The 18826-nt window shown below is 41.4% G+C and overlaps 1 non-coding gene across 1 annotated transcript; it reads right to left on the bottom strand.

Moving 5' to 3' along the window:
- Window positions 1-14226: 14226 nt before the first annotated feature.
- LOC141624849 (small nucleolar RNA R71) lies at window positions 14227-14333 on the bottom strand. The gene has a single exon (XR_012534652.1). It is a non-coding gene; the product is annotated as a small nucleolar RNA R71 (small nucleolar RNA).
- Between the last annotated feature and the right edge of the window lie 4493 nt (window positions 14334-18826).

Genomic DNA, 18826 nt, shown 5'->3' with positions numbered 1-18826 from the left:
GTCGGAGGTCATGACACGTGGATTTTCTGTGATTTCAGTAAAAATGGGGATGTTAGCTAGTGACGAAATTTCCATCAGTAATTTAAAAAAACTGACGGAAATTCCGTCAGTTCCTGGACACGTGGCACTTTTGTGGCACCATGGCTAGCGAGCGTTACAACGCATCATGGCTGGCGAGGGCTCCTCATATACGCACCATGGCTGGCAAGCCTTACTACGCATTACGGCTGGCGAGCCTTCCTCAGGTACGCACCATGGCTGGCGAGCCTTACAACGCATCGTGGCTGGCGAGCCCTCCTCACATACGCATCTGAGCTTGCGAGCCTTTATCCGCAAACGTGCAAGGACCTGTCCGAAGATGCCTCAGGTATGACTCCTTATGGCTGGCGAGCCTTTGTACGTAGTCTAACGGACATTAAACGACCCGCAGGGACAGTCGACAGACTCTAAAATGTTCCTGACGACAGGTCCTTGGCTCGTACCCTCGAGTCGCCCTTCCCGACGGCAGGTCCTTGGCCCGAATCCTTTCGAGCCGCCTCGACGTCGCTTGGGTCTCCAGGTTGTAATCTTCGATTGACCTGGGGGCTCTACTTTGTCTTTCGCCCTGTCTAAGCCTCAGTCAAAGTGGGGGCTCTGTAGATACCCAGTATCTGCTAAGACTCCAACAAACACCCGATGATTATCGAACTATAACATGCTTTGGAATCTCGGCGTTTGATCGACAGTTTGGGTACAATTTACGTTAGAAAACTTTAAAACGATTTCAAAAATAAATCATTTCAAAACTTTTCAAAAGTACCTGGAGTGTTTAATGCACGACGACGTGCATTAAATCACTTGACCGACCACTTCGACCACTACACCGTCACTAATCTTAATAAAACACTCTTTTTACTTACCAAAACGGTTTTAAACCGAGTCTTTTCCGACCAAACGAGTTGTTACACTTATGTCGGTTTCTCGCCATATCCAAACATGTAAGTATGAGGGTGTAAAAATCCTTCTTTTATCATGTCTTCATTTGTTTTATGACTATAACATGCTAAAACATGCATAACACGATCCAAAACATGGGATAAACGAGCCAAAACTGAGTTTTGGCCTGAGGCAGAAGCCCATTATTGTACACAAAGGCTCGCGCCTCAATGGGGTTCCCAGGTCAGAACTCAACCGTGTTTGTTCTCGTCTTTCCCCTTTAATTCATTTTCATATTTGTAATCGGTTTTTACCATTTCAAATATTTTCAAACCTTTTTTATTTTAATTTATTTGTTTTTAACCATAAAACATTTTTCACCCTTGGTTCCTCATACCATGACGGTTAAATCCGTGTTTCGGTGATAATATTTTGTTAATTACATTTAAATGGTATTTTAAAGCCTTTTATTTCATTTCTTTACATTTTGGGAGGTATTTCAAAGCCTTTCATCATTTCTTTACATTTTCAAAACAAGCATATTAGTCACCAACACAAAGTCATCCTTGGTTCTACATACCATGCCGGATTCTTACCCGGGTACGATGATGAGTATCGACTAATTATATTTAAATGAACTTAAAACAATTAGTTCATAATTATTTTCAAAACTATTTATGTCAAGCTTGTCAAGTCGAACTCGACACCGAATATCATCAAAATAATGATGATTATTCGAGACTCGTTCCTTAAATCAACAAATGCGGTCTAAACGACCCTTTCCAACCAAATCAGGTCAAATACCCATTTTCATTACGTTTTATAAACGTTTTCCAAATGGTCAGAACACGGTATATAATCGTTGGTTGACCCGCGCCTAAAACAGGCCCCTTCTTTCTTATTTCCAAAACCAGGGGAGGCCCCCTTACACTGCCGGCACGCTCACGCCTCATGTGGCCGCCTGGCGCAGGGCTTGTTCCCTTTCCAGCATTAGTCTAGGACGATCCCGACTTCGGTTAGCCCGGATATAGGACGGATCAGATGACTATTTTCTCATTCAAAAAATCATGTTTGCAAAATGCTTTACTAAGACAAACAGATCACGTTATGCACCATAAACCTAATACGATAAATGGATGTTTAATTTCCGTCTTGGATGCAAATCAACCATTAATCCAACTCGACATCTTATACTTGATACTTGGATTAAATCAACCGACTTAGAAAGCTCTCACATATTAGGTTTAAATTATTGGATGCGCATTCATGCATTTAAACCGTTTTATCAACTTCTGCATTCACCCAACCAAGCTCGATCAGTAGAGGCCGCTACCGCGGGTGGGATTGGGTGTCTGATTAAAGGGCTTCCCAATACGTACCTTCACCTCTTACTCAGAAACTTTGGATAGTGGACGACCTTATCCATGGCGTAAGAGAGTCATTCTAGAGATAGGATGCTAAAGAGGGACGATTCTTTATCTTTAGTGCCTATGTCAAACACTGCTTTGTGCTTCATTTGACTGAGGTGTAAAGTGGATTCGAACGAGTTCCAAGCGTCCCACAAATGCTTGGTGGCGCCTCCGAACATCTCTAATCATTTCGAGTCCCTTACCGAGACAAAACCGACCGATCTAAAACGATCTGGTCGAAAGCACTTTTACGCCGCCGAGGGTGGCTTTCAAAAGACCGCTGTATGTCCATAGATCGGCTGGGCTTGCAGGTGGGCCATGTCCACCCTATGCGCCAAGCCAATCAGTGGGCGCATAGCGGTCTTTTGAAAGCCACGCTCGGCGACATAAAAATGCTTTCGAGCGGATCGTTTTAGATCGGTCAGTTTTGTCTCGGAAAGGGTCTCAAAACAATGCAAGAGATGTTCGGAGTCGCCACCAAGCATTTATGGGATGCTTGGAACCCGTTCAAATCCACTTTATACCTAGGTCAACCAAGGCAAAAAGTGGTGTTTGACATAGGTACTATAGATAAGGAGTCGTCCCTCTTTAGCATCCTATCTCTAGAATGACGCTCGTACGCCCTCCATAAGGTCGTCCACTATCCAAAGTTTCTGACTAATAGGTGAAGGTACGTATTGTGAAGCCCTTTAATCGGACACCAAATCTCGCCCGCGGTAGCGGCCTCTACTGATCGATGTTGGTTGGTTAAATGCAAAAGTTGATAAAATGGGTAATTGCATGAATGCGCATCCACAAGTTTGAACCTAACATGTGAGCTTTCTATGTCGGTTGTTTATCCAAATGTCAACTAATTGATATCAAGTTAGATTTAATGTTGATTTGCATGCAAGACGGAAATTAAACATCCATTTACCGAATTAGGTTTATGGTGCATAACGTGATCCATTTGTGTTAGTAAGGCGTTTTGAAAATACAATATGAAGGAGGCAGATTTTCCCTTTGTCCTCGACAATCGCTGGAAAGGAAACAAGGTCTGCATCTGGCAGCCTACAGAGGCGCGTGTTATCAGGCGATGCAATTAGGCTTGTCCTGATTTGAAAATTGGAAAACAGTTGGCCTGTTTAGGCGCGAGTTAGCAAACTGTCAAAGGGACGTCTTCTGACTGTTAAAATGTTTGTAAAATGTTTTGAAAGGAGGGTGTTTGAACCCATCTTGATTTGAAAAGGTCGTTTAGACCACTTTTGTATTAATGTGAGGAACGAGACTTGAATAATTATCATTGTATTGACAATATTCAATGTCGGGTTCGGTTTTGCATGCTTGACATGAATAGTTTTGAAAAATGACTATGAACTAATTGTTTGAAGTTCATTTGTTTGTAATTAGTCAATGTTTATCATCGTACTCTGGTTAAAAACCGATATGATATATGGAACCAAGGATGACTTTGTATTTATGACTAATGTGTTTGTTTTGAAATGTAAAGAAAAGAAATGAAAGGTTTTAAAATACCTTTTAAAATGTAATTAACCAAATATTACCACCGAAACACGGATTACACCGTCATGGTATGAGGAACCAAGGGTGAAAATGTTTTATGGTTAAAAGTTTATCATGAAAATGATTTAAAATATTTGAAATGGAAAAAACCGGTTGCAAATAAGAAATGAATTAAAGATGGAAAGATGAGACCAGACACAGATGGATTAAGGCCTAAGAGGGTGATGAGGTGCGAGCCCTCCTGCTATGCAAGCAACCCCTGTCTCCGGCCAAAATCCGGTTTTGGCTCATCTAACCTATATTTGAACTATGTTATGCATGTTTTAGCCTGTTATAGTCAAAAATTAGATGAAAAACATGAAAGAAGAGGATTTTTACACCCTCATACTTACATGCTAGGCGTGAGATGAGAAATCGACGAAAGTGTATCAACTTGTTTGGTCGGAAAACACGGTTTGAAAACCGTTTTAGCAATGTAAAAGAGTGTTTTGTTAAGTTTAGGGATGGTGTAGTTGGTCGAGATGGTCAGTCAAGTGGTTTAATACACGATGACGGTACCAAACAATGTGTAAGGCTTGTGTTTTCGATCGCTAGGTCAAAAACACATGTCGGTTTGTGACTTAAGAAGTCGTGTCTAGAATTTTAAGGTAGGGATGAGGGGGCAGACACTCGCGTGTGGATTATGGTGTGTGAAGGTGGGTATTTATATAGAAATGGGTGGTTGTGTGCATTTTGAGCGACGTGGCCGCATGGGCTACTCGAAGAGGCGCGAGCCATTTCGCGGGTCTTCGTGCTGTCTTGTCACTATCACGCAATTGAAATCATGATTTGTTCTATCCTATGTTTTGGATGACATGATTTGTACTTGACCATGAAGCATTCCGCGAATACTTAAGATTGAAGTTTTGAGAAGTTTGTTTTTTGTGTTTGACTCGGTTTGACTCGTTGTTGGAGTCGGGATTTGAATTTTTGAGTCGGTTCTTGGTCCGGTGTCGGTTATGACTCTAGTTAGTGTCATTGCGACCCCGTTGTCGTGAATTGAACACTCTAGGTACTTTTGAAATGTTTTGATATGTTTTTTTTCGAAATCGTCTTAAGTTTTCCGACGTATAGTTGTACAAAATTGTCGATTAAACGCTGCGATTCCTAAGTATGTTGTAGACCGATAATCATCGGGTGTTTGTTGGAGACTCAACAGATACTGTGTATCTACAGAGCCCCCACTTTGACTGAGGCTTGGACAGGGCGAAAGTCAAAGTATAGCCCCCAGGTCAATTGAAGATTACAACCTGGAGACCGAAGCGACGTCGAGGCGGCTCGAAAGGGTTCGGGCCAAGGACCTACCGTCGGGAAGGGCGACGCCAAGTCGAATCGGTGGTACGAGTCAAGGACCTATTGTCGGGAACAGTTTAGAGTCTGTCGACTGTCCTCGTGGGTCGTTTAAAGTCCGTTTAACTACGTACGAAGGCTCGCCAGCCATCAGAAGGAGTCATACCTGAGGCATCTTCGGGATATGTCCTTGAGTTATTTCTTGTTTGCGGGCAAAGGCTCGCCAGCCATGTTGCGGATATAAAGGGGCTCGCCAGCCGCGTTGAGGTTACATTATAAGGCTCGCTAGCGATGTTGAATGTGCGTTGTGAGGCTCGCCAGCCATGTCGAATGTGCATTGTGAGGCTCGCCAGCCATGTCGAATATGCGTTGTGAGGCTCCCCAGCCATGTCGAGTGTGCATTGTGAGGCTCGCCAGCCACGTTGAATGTGCGTTGTGAGGCTCGCCAGCCATGTAGGATGTGCGTTGTGAGGCTCGCCAGCCATGTAGGATGTGCGTTGTGCGGCTCGCCAGCCATGTGTGTTGTGATGCGTTTTGAGGCTCGCCAGCCATGTCGAGTGTGCGTTGTGAGGCTCGCCAGCCACGTTGAATGTGATTGACTGTGGGAAATAGCCGTGTTGGACAGGTGATCGGTCCGTTTCGTGTTGACAATTAAATAGATGTGGTCGTTGGGTCACGTCCGAATCAATACACAATTTATAGCTTCACAGACAACTCTACAATTAGTAAAGAGGCAAGTAAAGGTCGGATCCCAAGGGACGGGAATTGAGATGAGATTTCTATTGAAACTAGTGGTGTCTTAGGGGTGTCACAATTTGGGTTGATGTAGAAGGTCACTAAACTAAATAGCAATGGAAATAAACAAGCAAGATGAATTGAAAGGGTTGTAAACAATTGATAAAAAAAAAAGCACTAGGGTGTCATAGGGTCATAGGGGATTCATGGGAATTGATCATACAAACATGTTCTCAAATTATAAGCAAGCAATTATTGTTGTGATGGATTGAGTTGGGTTATATCTTACAATCCTAGGAAAGTTTGGGTCCCGGAGCCGAATCGATTAGATTGTACAACACCTACAAGTCGACTTAGTCTTCCCTGCTCAACAACATGCATGGTCTAATGAGACTCGTGTTGGTTTATGTCTTACAAGTCTCATTGAAAAGATAGGAGATGGTACTAAATGCAAGGATTCATAGGCTTAGCATTTCATCAAACATAACATGTGCATGAGTTGAGATCATAACAAGCAAGCAAATAAACCATGAAAGCATATTAATTTAAGCATGAATCATTCCCCATGTTGGTTTCCCCTAATCACCCATTAACCCTAGCTAAGAGACTACTCACTCCTTATCATGTTGATCATGCTAGCAAGGTTATCAATCATACCAACAAAAGGAAACATGATGAATAAATGAAAGTAATTAACAATAATTAAAGAAGGATTAAGAGAATTATACCTACTAATGATTCCAATAATAAAACAAAGATAAAAGAAGTACTTGATGCTTGATTGAGAGGTTGTCAATCTCCCAATAATAACCCAAATAATCTTCAATTATCCAAAATTAAGGATGAACAAAAGAGAGATTAAGGAAATAAAACTTGTATTAGAACTTGATTAATTGTTGATTACAATACTAAAGAGAGATTTGATTGATATTAACTACTCTAATTATTGATAAGAAGAACATGCTCTTCTAATTAGACTAATGGGGTATTTATAGTGGAAATTAGGGGGATGCATTAGGGTTAACTAAGGGCTAAACTAGTAATTACACTTTTTAGATTGAGCAGGGAGGAGCCGGTATTTTTCGAAGGAAGGGCTTCTTTCTTTGTAGCTTGAAGAAGACAAAATTGCGCTGTACAGGAATCCGTGCATTTTGGAGTCGGGACGGGCGGATTCTGGTGGTGGAACACGGGCGTCTTTGGAGGAATCCGGGCGGATTGTGGTGGCTGCTAACCCGAGCGTCTTTGGAGGAAAACGCACGGATTGTGCTTGTGGAGGACGGGCGGATTGGGGACAATCCGCACGGATTGTACCTCAAAGAACATTTCTTCTTCTTTTCTTCCCTTTTCTTCATAAATTCCTTGGGGATTTCCTTGGGGACTCAAGGATCCTTTCTCAACATTGCTCATCTACTATAATATGTACAAAGGCCTTCTAATCTTGTCTCTCCTTGATGCTTGGTCATTGGATTCGATCAATTTAGTCTCGTTTTGCCATGAAAATGCAAGATTTGCACTCCTTTCCTACCGAGGGATCAAAATCTCAAAGAATATGCAAAACAAAGAACTAAAGACAATAAATGACCCAAATATGCACTAAAAAGCATGGGAACAAGGCTAATTCAGGGGCTAAATATGCGCTAATTATGGTCACATCAAATATCCCCAAACCGAACCTTTGCTCGTCCCGAGTAAAGAGGTGACAAAGACTAGGACCATTATTTAAACTAACCTAATAACATAGCCGATATGAGACAATTAGCGGGTCTCACTCCGCCCCTTCAACTCACAACAAGACAACCATGAGGTAGGATGCCTTCTTGCAAGGCAAGGTGGGTCTTGCCAAAATGGCGACACATCCAAACATTAAGCACACAAAATCAAATAATGGATGCATCTACAAAAGGAATAGCCACTTCCTCATCAAGTGGCGGAGGCAACTAAAAGAGAGCAAATTTAAGAGCATGTAATCCTTCACAAATACTAGTTCAACAAATTACTAAGGCTAAGAGGATGGCACTAAATCACCTCCAAATGGTGTTAAACTGGACTACTTTCGTCCTCAATTTCCAAATGCTTTCGTCAAGAGCGATCGGATGGTGGTGGAATGATGATCCCTATGATGCTAGTAGCATATGACATGACAAGTCTCGAATTCTCTACAAAAGTAAAGGTCATGGATCGTCCCAAGCTCGACAAAGTGGCTTGACAAAAAGGCTTTTTGGGAATGAAATGCTCAAATCTTTATACACAACGGGTGGATATGACTAGTATTCAAAATTTGACCTCATTTAACTTTCACATTTAAAAAATTTAAGATGGGGTTTGTCCCTTCCGGGCTAGTGTCCTTTGCTTTTGCCAATCGCTTATTAGGCAACCGGTTAACCTCTAGACAATAGCTTTTCGGAGTGATAGTCACTCTGTCTCTGGGCGGCCGAATTCACAACCGTGTGGGGGCCTAATTCAATGGATCCCGCTTTAAAGCACATCGAAGTGGTACGCCTCCATCAAAACAATTAAATTTCTCAACATTTCAACATTTCATAACATTTGAGGTTTCCTTGGCAATAAATTACTTCCACATGTCAAAATTCTTTGAAATGAGCACTTCAAGCTTATTGATAGAAAATATTTTTCGGTTGCCTTACCACAAGGTCAATCAAGGTCACCTAGACAAGTTAACCAAGTCCACATCGCATCACGGGGTTGGATAGGTGACTCACATGCAAACCCTTGACTAGGCTTTGGGTCATGGGTCAAAAGACACTAGTATGACACTATCTATGATGTTTTACAACCATTCTAGTAGGCAAAGTCTTATGTTGAAAAAGTATTTGTAATGGCTTAGTTGCTCTTGTCAAAGTTCTCAATTAGGCACTTTTCAAAATATTTTATCTAAATGCAACTACATGCAATGATGCAACTAATATATTCATCCTAATGCAGGTGATTATATCAACTAATATGACATATAAACTAAATGCAAGTCCTAAATTCACATTGTTATACCGCATCAATCAAAATAAAGCCACATAGTCATTAACATAAAGAGGAAAAAGGAGATTGGAAAGATCATACCATGCGCTCTTCATGATCCTCATGTCTCGGATGTGGCGTAGTCAATCAATGTGAATAAGGATAGGACAAACACAATATATACAATATATACAATATAACTACACTACAAAAGGAAATAAACATGTTTTTGGGTTTTTCAATTTTCAAATTTTTATGGTTTTTCGAAATTTTTCAATTTTTTTGGATTTTTGAATAAAAGTTAAGTTAGAATTCCCCATCCCCACACTAATATGGGCATTGTCCTCAATGGCCAAAATGATGGGAAATTATGCAAACATGATGCATGATTTCTACACTAAATGCAATCTACACTACATGATGCATGGTTTTTGTTTATGACGGAGAGGATAATTTAGATTACCTCCCGTTGTGTATGCATTAACTTCCCCAAACCGAGTTAGACACTATTGCTAATGTCCAAGGATGGGTGTAGTTCATGCACACACTATGCAATGCATGAAACTAATTTGTCATTTTGGATTTTGAAAGTGGGAACAATAAAATGAGAACACCTCAAAAAGTACCGAGGTGTGAGTCCTCAATGGTGCTAGTACTACTCCAACAATGATCAAGAAAAATAAATAAATAGAACAAAGAGAGAAATAGACAAACCATGAGAGGGTAGGAGCCTCCAAAGCTTGCTAATCTTCCATCATATCATCACTATCATCATCTTCCTCATTAGAAGTGGTCTCATTGCCACTTCCCTCTTCACTTGCTTCTTCATCTTCTTCTTCACCTTGCTCATCATCCTCTTCTCCTTCTTTACTTGCTTCCTCATCAATGTTATCATCAACTTCTTCATTACCAACAGCCTCATTGTCACCCGGAACAACCCTAGATGCACTCGAAAATAGGACTTCCTTATCCGCCCAACTAGGCAAAGGACATGATGGGTCAAGTAGTCCTTGCCTAGCTAAGTGTAAGAGGGGTGGATATTGAGCTAAGTAAGCATTTTTCCGATCCTCAAAGGCTTGCTTGTGCATTGCTTGCATGAGAAGAGTCAAATAGTCATTTCTTGCTTCAACACCCTCCGGCTTGAACTCTTGGTACTCAAATGGGTAAGGTGGTGTGACAATGGAAGAGGAGGGTATTTCAAGTTCACCCTTTTGTTGTTGGATAATATACTCGGCCTCTTTTGAAAGGGGAAGTAGATAATTGGTCCGGTGGACACTCAATCGACAAATCTTTGAAGGCAAAGTGAAAGAACTAGCCTCACTAGTGAGCCATCCATACTTGGTGTCAAGAGGGTTATGGGCAACCCACTTGTACTTGTGTATCATAGTATGCAAATCAACGAGATGACCACCTTCTTTCGCCTCATACTTGTTATCTTTGTTGAAGTTAAGATCAAAGTATTTAGCTAGGATAGTGACTAGGCCTCCATTCACAATAACGGTAGTGCCTTTCTTCCCACAATCAATGTTGAGCCATCTATCCACCAATAGCCTTAGAAAGTTGAAAGGCTTGGTGTGTACTCTTCCAATGTTCAAAGCCGACTCAAGAAGGACAAAATCGAGTTTGGTGAAATGGTTGGTGTCTTTTCTTGCATTGATGGTGCTCCCTACGACCTTATGCCATACTCTTATGCCCGGATGGTGGACTAAAAGAGCACGACTCGCATGAAAGTCCTCAAATTTCCTTCCGGAAATCGCCTCCCAAAGAGGGTCGGGGTCATATTTGCCAACATTCTTAAAATAACTCGGTTCATCACTAAGACCCAAAGCTTCACCTAACTCCTTAAAGGAGATGCGCCTACTAACATTAGCTAGACGAAACTCGAGGTTCTCCATAGTCTCAACCTTGTTAACTTTCAAAGAAATCAAAAATTCTAAGGTAAGGGAGGGGTATGTCAATTCTTTTGATTCAAACAATTTCTCCAACCCCATGGCTTTGAAAAAGGCTCTAGTTTGCTCAAGGACACCCAATTTTTCTAAGGTATCTTCACATATAAACTTGGTGGATTGAAATTATTTTCTAGCAAACTTAGCAAAAGTGTCCCTATGGGTTTTGGAAATGAAAGTTACCTCCGGATAGTTTGCAAGTTGATCAATTTCCGGAGTAGTAGATGTTGTTGCACCCATGGGAGGTTGTTGTTGTTGTTGCACTTCCATGTTTGGGTTTGCTACCACCATAGCCAATGATTTCTTTGCTTGAAGAGTCTTTTGCCTTAATGAAAGTGTCTTTGCCTTTGGGGCCTTTGCCTTTGTTGCCTTTGTTGCTCCCTTAGTCCTTGCCATTGATGAATTAACCAAGAAAGAGTGAAAAATCTTCAATTTCTAGTGCACCCAAATCGATTTAAAGATGAAAGGCGTTGCCTTTATGAATTAAAAAATCGACTCAAAGGTTGAAGATTTTGTGCTTTGTTTTGATTTTTATTGAAAAAGGAGTGATTGATTTGTTATTAGAAGGATGTTTTGATTTAATTTTGGTGAATGTAGTTGAGGAATTTTGTTTTTGTGATGGAGAGGATGAGGGTTTTGAGGGTTTTGAATAGTGTTATAAATGAAGGAATGAAGAAATGAATGTGGGAGGGGTTTTATAAAGCCCGAAAAAATTTGAACTGTAGGGGCAATCCGTGCGGTTTCTGCTCGGGACGGGCGGATTCTGCCTTTTCTGGGCTGGGAAAAACTCGCCTAAAGACGGGCGTCTTTAAGGGAAGACGCTCGGATTCGCAGACACGGGACGGGCGGATTATACAGAAGACGGGCGGATTCCTTTACAGGGATTTTTCTTGTTTTCCTCAGCCAAGAAGACGGGCGTCTTCCTTTCAAGACGGGCGGCTTTTTGAAGACGGGCGGATTAGGATGTAGGACGCCCGGATTCACTGACAGTCAAAAATATTTCAAAACTTCAGCTCAGAGGGACGTGCGTCTTCTACCCAACACGCTCGGATTGTCTGAAGACGGGCGGATTCTCCTGAATCCGCTCGGATTCGACCCCTTTGTACCCGAATTCAGTTCCATTCGTGTACAACGCATATCCCTTGTCATTCTTCCATTCTTCTTCATATCTTGTGTTCTTCATTGTGGGGGCACTACTAAGGCATGGATAGCCTAGGCAATTGTCATCCCCACACTAAGCTAAAGCACTACACATTAATTGAAATTAATAATCCCTCCCTCACTTCTCTCAAACATGATAATTATCTTGATCAAAGTATATAAAAATCCAAAGATGACAAAAAAAATGCAATACAAGAATTGAAATGCAAGTTAGGGAGTTAGAAATATTTACAAATGGTGGTTTAGGGAGGACTCCACCAAACTCTCATTCTTGATGTGATGTCAAGGGGGCATGTTCAAGGTGTTGTTGATGTTGCTCAACACCTTGAAAAAGTAATCAAAATCTTGTTCATTATCATGGTAGAGGTCTTCAATAGACCGTGGCCCTTGTTGTCGGTCTTGATCGATGGCATTACCAATGTAGGTGATACGTGCATATTCTATACACTTTATCTGTGGTTTTGGCACGTATTTCCATGCATAATTGTTAGCTTAAGGCTACTATTTCTCCCGAAACAGTTTACTTTGCATTTTCTATGATTTATTGTAGGAATGAGCGGAAGTAAGCTAAATCAAGCCTAATTCGTCCTCCGGAGGCAACTTCAAGGAAGCCCATAAGAAGGAGATCCAGATTCACTCACCTTGGGATGCGTGCAAAGGAGTGAAGAGCTGATTTGAAGGAATAAAAGAGCCACTGCACAGCATTACCAGTCGATCGACCTCTCCCACCAGTCGATCGACCGTTGAAATCAAGCAGAAGCTACTGGACTGCTACAACTAGTCGATCGACCACGCTGACCGGTCGATCGACCGATTCAGTGATACTTATTTCTTCGTGTTAGACTTTTAAAAGCCCAACTTGTAATTAACTTTTGGTATCTTTGTATCAGTAGAACGCAGCAACTTTTAGGTTATGCTTTTCATTATTGAAGAACTCAGTTTTTAGATCTAGCATTGCTGACGGAAACTCTCGATTTCGGTACTTTGTTCTTGAATCCAATTAGTAAGTTTTTATGCAATTCCCTTCTTCTTTTAATTCTTGTTATTTCAATTCTTGTTTCATCAATTTAATTCCAGAAATTCATCTCTTGTCCTTTGTCTTTTATTTAAATTCAATCATGTCAATCTTGTTCTTTGTTATCAATTTAGCAATTGTTTCAGTTTTAGTCATGCGTAGCTAATTGTTTTGATTGGGAATGAGGTGAACCATGGCATAAATTAGGATTGTTTGTTAGCATGAATTCTTCTGTTTCGGTATTATCGTCTGTTGATATGTCTTTTTGCTAGATTGAAAGATTAGTAATTAGAACTATCATTAGATTGGAATTTCTATTGAGTGAAAGCTTTGAGAAATTTCGGGGAATTAGAAAACCGCAAGGTTAATTTGAGCATAGATCGAAAGGCTTGCTTATACCCCCTGAGACCGTATTATAAGATTTCTGTTAACTTATTGTCCTGACCATTGCCGTGGTGAACCGAATTTCCCAATCCCTTTTTGTCTTGTTGAGAAATTTCATTTTAGCATTTAGTCAATTGAGTCAACCAATCTCAAAACTCCCCAATTAATTGTTACTTTTATAGAATGAAAAATAGCAAACAAAATCAACTTTGTCTCTCTGTGGTTCGATCCTTACTATCACTAGCTATAGTTTTAGTTTGGAATTATAAATTTAATTTTGATACAAAACGACGGTATCAAATTTTGGCGCCGTTGCCGGGGAGACGGTGTAATTCTGTTTGCTTTATTTTTAGTTTATTTTTCTTGTCTCAAGGAACTTTTGTTCCTTGAGACCGTTGCTTACCTTTGCTTCTAGTTTTGCTTTTGCACAGTTAGAAGACAGGTTTTTGAGAGGAAGATTTGAGTACTCTCATTTTGGCAATTATGGCTACAATATATGATAATCTACAGCCAAAGGAACACCATCTTCCAAAGGGGCACCATTTACCTACCCCTACTACGGGTAACTTTGAGTTTCGTTCCTCTTATATCGACTTAGTGGAGCGAAATCGGTTTCTTTAGTCTACTGATGAGGACCCCTTGAAGCATATGGAGATTTTCACGGACTCTTTGTTCTATACCTATACCAGCTGGGGTGACTCAGGATGAAGTAAAGGGGTTGATGTTCTTATACTCCTTGAAGGATTCAGCGCGAGATTGGTACCGCTACCTTGATAGGGTAGCAACTGGAGTCACGGACTGGACATCTCAAGCATTAGCCTTCTACAAGAAGTACTTCCCACTTTCAAAGACTGACGCCTTGAGAAGTAAAATCACAAGTTTCCAGCAAAGAGCTGATGAAGGTTTTTGTGAAGCATGGGGACATTTCAAAAGTTTGGTCCGAGCTGTCCCTCACCATGGTTTCCAGCAATGGTATCTTTGCAACCTATTTTATAACGCTTTATATGATGATTACAAGGTCATCCTGGATGCAGCTGCTAATGGTAGGTTCCAAAATAATACCGGTCAAAGTAAAGGTTGGAACACTATTGAAGAGATGGCAGTCCATAGAGCTAAGTTTGGAAGTTCACGTGGAAAGTCACAAAAGCAAAGTGATGAAATGAGTGCCGTTGTGACACTTATAACTTCTATTTCTGCCCGTCTCGAGAAGCTCGAGATTTCTGAAGCTTCCAAGGATAAAGTTGAAATACCTGTTCAAAACTCAGATGAGACCGAGAAGTTGAGAGAAATGGTCTAACTCCTTTTGGTTCAAGTGGCGAATATAGAAGCAGCCGGGATTGAGTCCTCAAAGAATTTTGTGAAGCAATTGGAGAATATAGAGGCTAAGCAAATTGCTAATTCTTCAAGCAAATGTGAAGGGCCGATTGAAACCATTAATGCCATTAATCTCAGAAGTGGCCTCTCTTATGAAAGTCCCGACAAGCCAAAGGAAGACTCGGAAAATGATGAAGAAGCTCGTTTAAATTCTGGTGCAAAAACGAGCTCAATTGCGATTTACGTCGATCGACCAACATTATCGGTCGATCGATCGAAGCGCCGATAAAATAGTTTCGATCGAAACTATTCACACCAAAGACAGATCGATCGATCGACCAACATCACCAGTCGATCGACTGGATCACCTGACGAAATCAATTCTGAACAGGAACTGCTCACGCCCAGCCAAGTTGGTCAATTGACCACTCATATCAGTCGATCGACTGGAACTCCAGAGCAGGATGCAAATCCGTCAACTAGTTCGCATGATTCTTCACTCATTGATGATTTGACGGGGGTTTTAAACTTACGGAAGCCGAAGTTTACTGATCCTACGACCAGTGTTGCAGTCCCGTATCCGGAGCGTTTGAAGGCTACTAAGCTGGAGCGTAAGTTTGGTAAGTTTCTAGAGATGGTCCAGAATCTCGAGGTAACGGTTCCCTTCACTGATCTAATTACCCAGGTACCCTCTTACGCTAAATTTATGAAAGATATTTTAAATCGTAAGAGGAATTTTCGTGATGATGGTAATGTTGCTTTTGTGGAAGAGTGTAATGCTCTTTCGCAAATTAATGTGCCACCTAAATTAAAGGACCCGGGCAGTTTTTCAATTCCTTGCACTATAGGTAACCACGTAATTGGAAAGGCCCTTTGCGACTTAGGGGCCAGTGTCAGTGTCATGCCCTATTCTGTTTGCGAAAGGTTAAACATTGGTAGACTTAAGGTGACCGATATTACCGTTCAAATGGCAAATAGATCGACTCAGAGACCTATAGGAGTTCTAGAGGATGTACCCGTTCGAGTGGGTAAGTTTTTTATTCCTGTCGATTTCGTTGTTTTGGACATTGCAGAGGACAGTCAGATACCTATTATTTTAGGCAGACCGTTGTTACATACATTGGGGTTGTGATAGATGTCAAACGCGGAACCATCACCTTAGAGGTAGGGGATGACACCATCGAGTTCAGTCTTGCCCACAAGGCGACTGAACCTACTGATGAGGATACGTGTTATTCCATTGATATTGTTGATGTGGTCACTTACTTGTAATTGGAGGGAATCCTTAGCCAAGGATCCCTTAGCTGATCTAACCCGTTTAGGTGAGTGTGCAGGTAATGCAGTGGAGAATGCTGAGGAGCCAGATGCTTTGGTAGCCTCAATGGAGAGCTACGAGCTCAATGAGGAAGAAGATGAGATGCTTTTAAGCCTGGCCAACGAGAACTTGGTCAACACTTGCTACACCATTGAAGCTGATTCTGTCTATGCTGTAGAGGTAAAGGTACCAGAGCGTAAGCCACTTCCTCCTAATCTTAAGTATGTTTTTCTAGATGACACGGAGCAGTACCCAGCTATTGTTAGCTCTAAGCTTAGTGATGACCAGCTGTCTGCTTTGATGTGTGTGCTTAAGAAAAACAAGAAGGCTTTGGGTTACTCCTTGGATGACATTAAGGGCATCAGCCCTGATGTTTCTATGCACAGGATAGAGTTGGAAGAAGGCTACAAGCCTTACAGACAGGGTCAACGCAAGTTGAACCCGAAGATGCAGGAAGTTGTTATGGCTGAGGTGATGAAACTACTCGATGGCAGGTATTATTTATACAGTTGGCAACTCCAAGTGGGTTTGCCCAGTTTAGGTAGTCCCGAAGAAAGGAGGGACTACCGTGGTTAAAAATGATAAAAATGAATTAATACCAACTCGAGTAGTGACAGGGTGGCGGATGTGCATTGATTATAGACAGTTGAATGCCGCCACCAAGAAAGACCACTTCCCCCTCCCTTTTGTTGACCAAATGACTAAAAGACTTGCTTCTAACAAATTTTTCTGTTTTCTAGACGGATATTCAGGGTTCTTTTAGATCCCTATTCATCCGGACGATCAGAGTAAGACCACTTTTACCTGTCCACAGGGTGTTTTTGCATATCGTAGAATGCCTTTCGGATTGTGTAACGCCCCTGCTACCTTTCAGAGGTGCATGATGGGGATTTTTTCTGATTATATAGAGAATATTATGGAAGTATTCATGGATGATTTCTCAGTTTATGGTAGTGACTTTGATCATTGTTTAGCTAACCTTGATAAAGTCATGCAAATAACGTTGTATAGATGTTAATCTTGTTTTAAATTGGGAAAAGTGTCAGTTTATGGTCAATGAGGGAGTTGTGTTAGAGCATCTGATTTCTGATAAAGGTATACATGTTGATAAGGCAAAGGTGCAGGTGATTGAGCAATTAACTCCTCCCGTGAATGTTAAAGGAGTGAGGAGTTTCCTTGGTCACGCTGGTTTTTACCGGCGTTTCATTAAGGATTTTTCAAAAATTGCTAAACCACTTACACATTTGCTCCTTAAGGATGCTGTCTTTGAATTTACTGATGAGTGCCTTACCGCTTTTAACAGGTTAAAGGAGGCCCTAGTTTCTGCGCCAATCATCCAGCCGCCTGATTGGGACCTCCCATTTGAGATCATGTGTGATGCCAGTGATTATGTGGTCGGTGCAGTTTTGGGACAGCGGAAGAATAAAGCTTTGAATGCCATATATTATGCGAGTCGAACTCTGGATGAGGCTCAAATTAATTATTTTACCACTGAGAAGGAGTTTCTAGCTGTAGTTTTTGCCTTAGACAAATTTCGGTCTTATTTGTTAGGTTCTAAGGTTATTGTTTATACTGACCATGCAGCGTTGAAGACTCTCTTTATTAAGAAAGATGCGAAGCCGAGGCTTTTGAGATGGATACTCCTTTTGCAGGAGTTTGATCTGGAGATCAAAGATAAGAAAGGAGCAGAGAATGTGGTGGCTGACCACTTATCTCGTCTGCAGCTGACAGAAAGGGAGGATTCGTTGCTTATTAATGATTCTTTTCCTGATGAGAGTCTGTTAGCTATTACTACTTCAGGGTCTTATCCACCTCCGTGGTTTGCTGATTTTGCTAACTTTGCTGTGACAGGTAGGATATCACCCGAGCTTTCATGGCCGCAGAAGAAGCGGTTTGCTTATGATGCTAGACAATATTTTTGGGATGATCCTTATGTTTTCAAGGAATGCGCAGACGGTCTCATCCGGAGATGCGTACCTCAATGGGAGGTGAAGGATATCCTAGAGGCTTGCCACTCTTCTGCTTATGGTGGTCATCACGGTCCGTCCAGGACTGTAGCTAAGGTACTCCCAATCTGGTTTCTATTGGCCTACTTTGCATGCAGATTGTCGCAATTTTGTTGCTGAGTGCGATGCTTGTCAAAGATCGGGGAATATTTCCAAGAGACATGAGATGCCACAGGTAGGCATTCTTGAGGTTGAGATTTTTGATGTCTGGGGCATTGATTATCAAGGACCTTTTCCGAGCAGTCAAGGTAATAAATATATCCTCGTAGCTGTCGATTATGTATCCAAATGGGTGGAAGCTATTTCTACTCCCCATTGCGATGCAAAAGTCATGATTAAACTGTTTAAAAAGATTATTTTCCCTCGTTACGGTGTCCCTCGGGTCGTCATTAGCGATGGGGGAATGCATTTTAAAGAGAAACAACTTAGTGCTTTATTGACTAAATTCGGTGTCCAACATCGTAGAGGTTTGGGGTATCATCCCCAAACTAGTGATCAGGTTGAGGTTTCTAACAGAGAATTGAAAGAAGTCTTAGCTAAAGTTGTTTCTAAATCACGGAAAGATTGGAGTCTTAAGTTAGATGATGTCTTATGGGCTTATAGAACTGCGTTTAAAACGTCAATCGGGATGTCACCATACCGATTGATTTATGGTAAGACATGTCATTTACCTGTTGAGTTAGAGCGTAAGTCCTGGTGGGCTATTTGTGATTTGAATTTGGATCCTAACCTCTCTCGTGAGAAACGCATGACACAGCTGAATGAGCTAGGGGAATTTAGGCTGCTGGCCTATGACAATGCTAGGATCTACAAAGAGAAAA

This window comes from Silene latifolia, chromosome X, assembly GCF_048544455.1.
Source record: "Silene latifolia isolate original U9 population chromosome X, ASM4854445v1, whole genome shotgun sequence".
NCBI lineage: Eukaryota > Viridiplantae > Streptophyta > Magnoliopsida > Caryophyllales > Caryophyllaceae > Silene > Silene latifolia.
The sequence above is the reverse complement of the archived record's forward strand: the minus strand, read 5'-3'. Positions and strand labels throughout refer to the sequence as shown.